Source organism: Saccopteryx bilineata, chromosome 3 (genome assembly GCF_036850765.1).
Source record: "Saccopteryx bilineata isolate mSacBil1 chromosome 3, mSacBil1_pri_phased_curated, whole genome shotgun sequence".
Lineage (NCBI taxonomy): Eukaryota > Metazoa > Chordata > Mammalia > Chiroptera > Emballonuridae > Saccopteryx > Saccopteryx bilineata.
Window position 1 is genome coordinate 160,786,422 of NC_089492.1, and position 7,242 is coordinate 160,793,663.

Here is a 7,242-nt window from a genome sequence, read left to right on the forward strand (position 1 = left end):
CAGCAATCTTGGGCTTCAAGCCAGCTACCTTTAGGCTCAATCCAGTAACTATGGGATCATTTCAATGATCCCACATTCAAACTGGTGAGCCTACACTCAAGCTGGATGAGCCTGTGATCAAGCCAGTGACCTTAGGGTTTCGAACCTGGGACCTCAGCATTCCAGGCCAATGCTCTATCCACTGTGCCACCATGGGTCAGGCAAATCTAAACTATTATTATGGCCTGGAAGGCCCTGTGTGTATGGTGTGACTTGAGTCTCCCTCCTGGTCCCATGCCACCACTATTATGCTCTGATCACACTGCTCTAGCCACACTGGGCTTCTTCTTGTGCCTTTTTCCTTTTTCCTTCTTTCTTTCTTTTTTTAAAGTGAGAGGAGGGGAGACAGAGAGAAAGACTCCCTCATGTGCCCTGACCAGGATCCACCCAGCAACCCCATCTGGGACCAATGCATGCTAACCGAGCTATTTTTAGGGCCTGAGGCACAGGCTTCACGGAACCATCCTCAGCGCTGGGAGCCAACTCGCTTGAACCAATCAAGTCATGGCTGTAGGAGGGAGAGAGAGAGTGAGAGTGAGAGAGAGAAGGGGTTGGAGAAGGGGTAGAGAAACAGATAAGCGCTTCTCCTGTGTGCCCTAACTGGGAATTGAACCAGGGACATCCACACACCAGGCCAACACTCTACCACTGAGCCAACAAGCCAGGGCTTCTTGTTCCTTATTGAACATGTCAAACCTGGTCCCACCTCAGGGCCTTTGCATGAGCTATTCCTTCTGCCTGGAAAGTGTGTCCCCTGATAGTTGCATTGCTGTTTCCTTTGGGTGTCAGCTCAAATGTCATACTCCCACTTCAGCACCCTTCTTTCTATCACTTCATCCTATTTTATTTTCCTCAGCATACTTACCATTTCTGAAATTACCTTATGTGTTTAGTCATTTACTGTCTTCCAGCACTAGGGTGTGAGCCCCACTAAGTCAGCAGCCTTGCCTGTCACATCTCCAGTACCTAGAACAGTGCCTAGCACACATTACACACTCAGCAAATATCTGTGGATTGAGTAAAGAATTTCAGTGGAGTTTGGATAAGAATCTTGACTCATTTTCCATCCTACCAAGGCAGCTCCAGGCTCCTGCTCTAGGCAAAGTTCCTGCCTTTCCCTCATTTCTCTGGTCCCAGCTGTCCAACTTTTCCCCAAGTTCTCTGGAGCCCCTCCCTCCCAATCAACATTTAACAAAAACTCTTTTATGATTTTATGCCTGCAGGATTTAATCTGAGTTAATTTGGCTTCTCCTACTCTCCCTTAGCTGAGTCCAAAGGTCTGATCAGCATTTCCAGTGGAGCTGCCAGCAACCATGTTGTCTGAGGGCTCAGAGCTCCACCCCAGGGGGATCCAGGGAACTGATGGAGAACAGTCCAGGCCTCTGCTCCCTGCCCTTTCATTCCTGGGTCTTGTGGAAATAAACAAAGACCAACCAAATGAGAAAAGCAAAGGTGATTTATTCAGAACTTGGTATAGTGAGGGGGTCACCATGGTCACTCATGTTTTTATTTTAAAATTTATTTATTAATTTGAGAGTAAGAGTGACATCAATTTGTTTCTTCACTTATTCATGCCGTCTTGTGTGTGCTCTGACCTGGGGTCAAACCCACAACCTTAGTGTATTGGGTTGACACTCTAACAAAATGACCTAGGTTTTTTGTTTGTTTGTTTTGAGAGAGAGAGGCAGGAGGATAGAGACAGGAACAATGAGCTGCTTCTGGATATGCCCTGACCGGGGAATTGAACTGGCAGCCTCAGCATTCCAGGACAACGCTCCAACCAACTGAGCTATCTGGCCAGGGCTTAATTTTTATTTATTTTTAGAGAGACAGAGAGAGGAAGAGAGAGAGATCAGAGGGAAAAGGGAAGCACTTGTTGTTGCACTCAGTCGTGCATTTTTTTGGTTATCTCCAGTATATGCCCTGACCGGGGATTGGTTATTGAGCCTGCAACCTTGTTTCAGTTAGTTCAAGACAACGTTTTTTAACTGTCTGAGCTAACTGGCCTGGGCTTCATCACTTGTGTTTTGACAGAGACTGCAAGGCAGTGGGAGTGGGAAGCTTCAGGTGTGCCCTCACTAGAGGCTGTTGGCACAGGAGGCTATAGGCAGGCTGACGAGAAGTATGGTGTCCTATAGGACTGGTTCGGGGGTGCATACTTGGCTTTCTCTGGTTTATCCTAAGTTGAAATAGGGACAAAAATTAGGGACGCTGTAAGTTATTAATCAAGTCCTGGCCATGTTGAGTCAATTGTTCCAGGAGTTATTGTTTAGCTTCCTGGATTGTTATTGGAGATAGTCTCACTTCCTGAGTTGGTTTCCTGGGTAGGGTCCTGCAGGTTGTGGATCAATTCTGTTTCTCTATACGGCCTAGTGTCTTCAGACTGCATGTTCAACCTCTTAGTCTACAGTGCAGATTAGCCTTTCGGATGACTCTTCCTTATTTCCCTTAAACATACAAATGCCTTGGAATAGTGGAATCATACAGTATTTAATTTCCTTCATTCAGCAGCTCTAGAGAAGGCATTCTCTGTGCAAAGAAGGGGATAGGCACAGTAAAAGGAATAGGACTGGGTAGACCCTGTGCCCAGAATCTGCAGTCTAGCGAGGGAGGTGAGACTATGTGACTGCAGGGGTGAGCACGTGTCACAGGATGAGGTCAGAACAGGGAATGTTGATTAGGGCAATTAGGAAGCCTTCTGACTATGATAAAAATCAGCCCTTACTAAGTGCTAGGCATGGTCCTAAGCATTTGCATGCATTAACTCATTTAATCTTTCCAACAGCCCTCTGAGATAAGGAACTGTGATTATCATTCCCCTTTTAGAGAAACAAGTAAGAAGGTTAGAGGCACAGTCAGGCTCTTGACTCTGGAGTTGGCTGGCACATGTACAGCTGTGTCTCCACCTCCTGTCAATAAGCAGGGCTGGCTGCCTGTCGGTCCAGTCTTGACCCACACAGTGGAGCCAACCGGGGCCCAGGGCTTGGGGCCAATCCCAAGTCAGTGTGTCTTGCCTTTCCAGATGCAGACCTCTGTGAGAATCCTGTGGAAGCTGTACACACTCTCTCCAGAAGAATTTGTGCACATTTAGTAAATTCACAGATCCCTCCTCAAGTCTCTCCATAGCAAGTGGGTAAAGGCAGAAGTCTTCTGGGGTAAAGACTTCAGCTAAGGGATAGTCTCCAGGCTGGAAAGACAAAGCATGCCTTTGAGTTCTGGTGGTTTCATTTATTGAGAGAGTGGAAACACGATTCTATGTCTACTTTTATTTTCTTCACCAGAGAACAGAACAGAAAGCAGTCTATCCCAAGAACCCCGTCTCTGGACTAGTCTCATTACCCAGCCTCTTGCCCACACCCAGACCTCTGAAGGCTGATGGAGGAAATCTTATAATTCCACTGATTTATGCCAATGCACATTTAAGGTTTCGAGCCCCTGATGGGTCTTGAATACTACTTGGCATCTCTTACTTGTACCAGATGAATTGTTACTGGACTTTGTTCAGCAAATAATTACAAATATGATGAGGTTTACTAAAGAGAAAGTAGAGTATTATCAAATGTGTTGATCTGCGGGTTTCAGGAAGGCCTCTCGGAGGAAGTAACATTTAAAACTGAGTCTTGCCTGACCTGTTGTGGCGCAGTGGATAAAGCGTTGGCCTGGAACACTCAGGTCACTGATTCAAAACCCAAGGTTTGCCTGGTCAAGGCACATGAGAGAAGCAACTACTATGAGTTGATGCTTCCCACTTCTACTCCCTTCTTTCTCTCTGTCCTCTCTCTAAAATCAGTAAATAAAATCTTTAAAAAAACCAAACTGGCCTAACCTGTGGTGGTGCAGTGGATAAAGCATCGACCTGGAATGTTGAGGTCGCTGGTTCAAAACCCTGGGCTTGCCTGGTCAAGGCACATATGGGAGTTGATGCTTCCTGTTCCTCCCCTCTTTCTTTCTCTCTCTCTCTCTCTCTCTCTCTCTCTCTCTCTCTCTCCTCTAAAATGAATAAATAAAAAAAAACAAAAAACAAACAAACAAAAAAACTGGGCCCTGGCCGGTTGGCTCAGCAGTAGAGCGTCAGCCTGGCAAGCGGGGGACCCAAGTTCTATTCCTGGCCAGGGCACATAGGAGAAGCGCCCATTTGCTTCTCCCCCCCCCTTCCTCTCTGTCTCTCTCTTCCCCTCCAGCAGCCAAGGCTCCATTGGAGCAAAGATGGCCCGGGCACTGGGGATGGCTCCTTGGCCTCTGCCCCAGGCGCTAGAGTGGCTCTGGTCGCGGCAGAGCGATGCCCCGGAGGGGCAGAGCATCGCCCCCTGGTGGGCAGAGCGTTGCCCCTGGTGGGCGTGCCGGGTGGATCCTGGTGGGGCGCATGCGGGAGTCTGACTGTCTCTCCCCGTTCCCAGCTTCAGAAAAATACAAAAAAACACACATACAAAAAAACAAACAAACAAAAAAACCAAACTGAATCTTGAAGAATGATATATCACTTGAGAATGCTTTGGGATACACACACCAGAAAACCAAACAGTGAAACCATGAGAATGTTTATTGTTTCCTTAAGAAGCCAGGCAAAGGGCTCCAGGGTTTTTAAGTGGCTCAACAATATCAAAATCCATGAGTTGACAACTTTGTGATTTTCTTTTCCCTCAGTCATTTTTCAACCTCAGTCAGGATTGCCACAGATTCAAGCATGATTTCCTTACGTAACATCATCCTGAAGCAAAGAGAAGAGAAAGGGTACTGATTCCAAGCAGCTCCCTTATTAAACAGCGCAAAAATTCACTGACAAGTTCCTAGGAGTTTTCTGTTTGTGCCTTTTTTGCCCAAAAGTGAGTCCATACCCACCTCAGATGAGCAAAAAGGAAGGGGCAATGTGATTGACTTAGACTAGTCACAATGTATCCCATAGCACAGCGAGAATCCTACCTCCTCTGAAGGTATTTCTACCTATTGGACCCCTCAATTGAGGGTAAAAGGGACTACCAATGCTGGAAATGTCAGAGTCCTGCCAAGAATGAGGGCCTTCATGAACATTTCTCTGCTTTGAGTGTGATGCTGAAGGGATACATGGTAGGTATAAGAGTGACCCAGAAAATCTCAAGCTTTGAACTTGATTTAAGGTGGTTCCCAAATGCTAGTGCCCTCAAGAGCCAGTGGGGGGGAAACTATTCTCTCTAGAGGAAGACAATATTATCTTGAGCCGCAAGGCATTTCTATAAATAATTTTTAAAAACAATATCTAGCACATAAAGATAGCCCAAGAATATATGACAGTGTGAATAAGAACAGTTAGCACAATAGATAATAGAAATAGACCCACAGGGTCCCCAGATATAAAATTATCAGCATAGATTACAAACACAATTACATTTGTTATGTTCACGAAATAAAAGCCAAGAATGGAAAATTTGGCTGGGAACTAGTAACTTTAAAAAATTATATAGCAGCCTGACCAGGTGGTAGTGCAGTGGATAGAGTGTCGGACTGGGATTGAGACCAGGTTCGAGATCCCAAGGTCGCCAGCTTGAATGCAGGCTCATCTGGCTTGTGCAAAAAGCTCACCAGCTTGGACCCAAGGTTGCTGGCTTGAGCAAGGGGTTACTTGGTTTGCTGAAGGCCCGCGGTCAAGGCACATATGAGAAAGCAATCAATGAACAACTAAGGTGTCACAATGAAAAACTGATGATTGATGCTTCTCATCTCTCCGTTCCTGTCTATCTGTCCCTATCTCTGACTCTCTCTCTCTGTCCCTGTAAAAAAAAAAAAAAAAGAAGAAGAAGAAAAAATGATATAACAAATTTGCCTGACCAGGTGGTGGCGCAATGGATAGAGCATCGGACTGGGATGCCAAGGACCCAGGTTCAAGACCCCGAGGTCGCCAGCTTGAGCACGGGCTCATCTAGTTTGAGCTAAAGCTCACCAGCTTGAGCCCAAGGTCGCTGGCTCAAACAAGGGGTTGCTCGGTCTGCTGAAAGCCTGTGGTCAAGGCACATATGAGAAAGCAATCAATGAACAACTAAGGTGTCGCAATGCGCAACGAAAACTAATGATTGATGCTTCTCATCTCTCCGTTCCTATTTGTCTGTCCCTGTCTATCCCTCTCTCTGACTCTCTCTCTGTCCCTGTAAAAAAAAAAAAATGATATAGCAAATTTAACAGGTAAAAAAATGTAAATTCTGGAACTTAAAACTAATCTAACCAAAATTTAGAAACAGACAGTTTTAGCAGCAGATTAGAAATAACAGAAGGAAAAATTAATGGGCTGGAATATAGGTCAGAAGAAAATATCCAGAATGATGCATGATGGAGTAGAAATAGAAAATGCAGAAGAGTAGATAAGAGGCATGGAAAGTGCTAGAGTCCCATAAGGAAAGGAAAGAATAAACATAAGGAACAGTTGAAGAAAAATGACTCAGCCTGACCAGGCAGTGGTGCAGCAGATGGAGCACTGGACTGGAATGCAGAGGAGTCAGCTTTGAAACCACTAGGACTAGCTATGTCATCAGCTTGAGTGCGGGCTCACCAGCTTGAGTGTGGAGTCGCTGGCTTGAGCATAGGATCATAGACATGACCCCATGGTCACTGGCCTGAGCCCAAAGGTCACTGGCTTGAAGCCCAAGGTCACTGGCTTGAGCCCAAGGTCTCTGGATTGAGCAAGGCATCAATGGCTCTGCTGTAGCCCCCTGGTCAAGGTACATATGAGAAAGCAATCATTGAACAACTAAGTTGCCACAACAAAAACTTGGTGCTTCTCATCTCTCTCTCTTCCTGTCTGTCCCTATCTGTCCCTCTCTCTGAATCTGTCTCTGTCAAAAAAAAAAAAAAAAGACCCAAAATTTTCAAGAATAGATGAAACACACCAAATTATACATTTAAGAATCCATCAAACCCACCCTGGCCAGATAGCTTGATTACTTAGAGCACTATCTTTACATGCCAAGATTTTGAATTCAATCTCTGGTCAGGGCACATACAGGACCAGATTGATGTTTTTCTCTCTCTCTCTCTCTCAAATCAATAAATGAATATTTTTAAAAAGAATCCAAGCAGGATAAAAAACAAATAAACACTGCCTTACACATTCTAGTGAAACTACAGAAAACCAAAGACAAAGAATGAATAGTAAAAGCAGTCAGAATAAGACAAATTACCTTCAAACGCCATAATATTTAGAGGACTCACATTTCCTGATTTCAAAGCTTACTATAG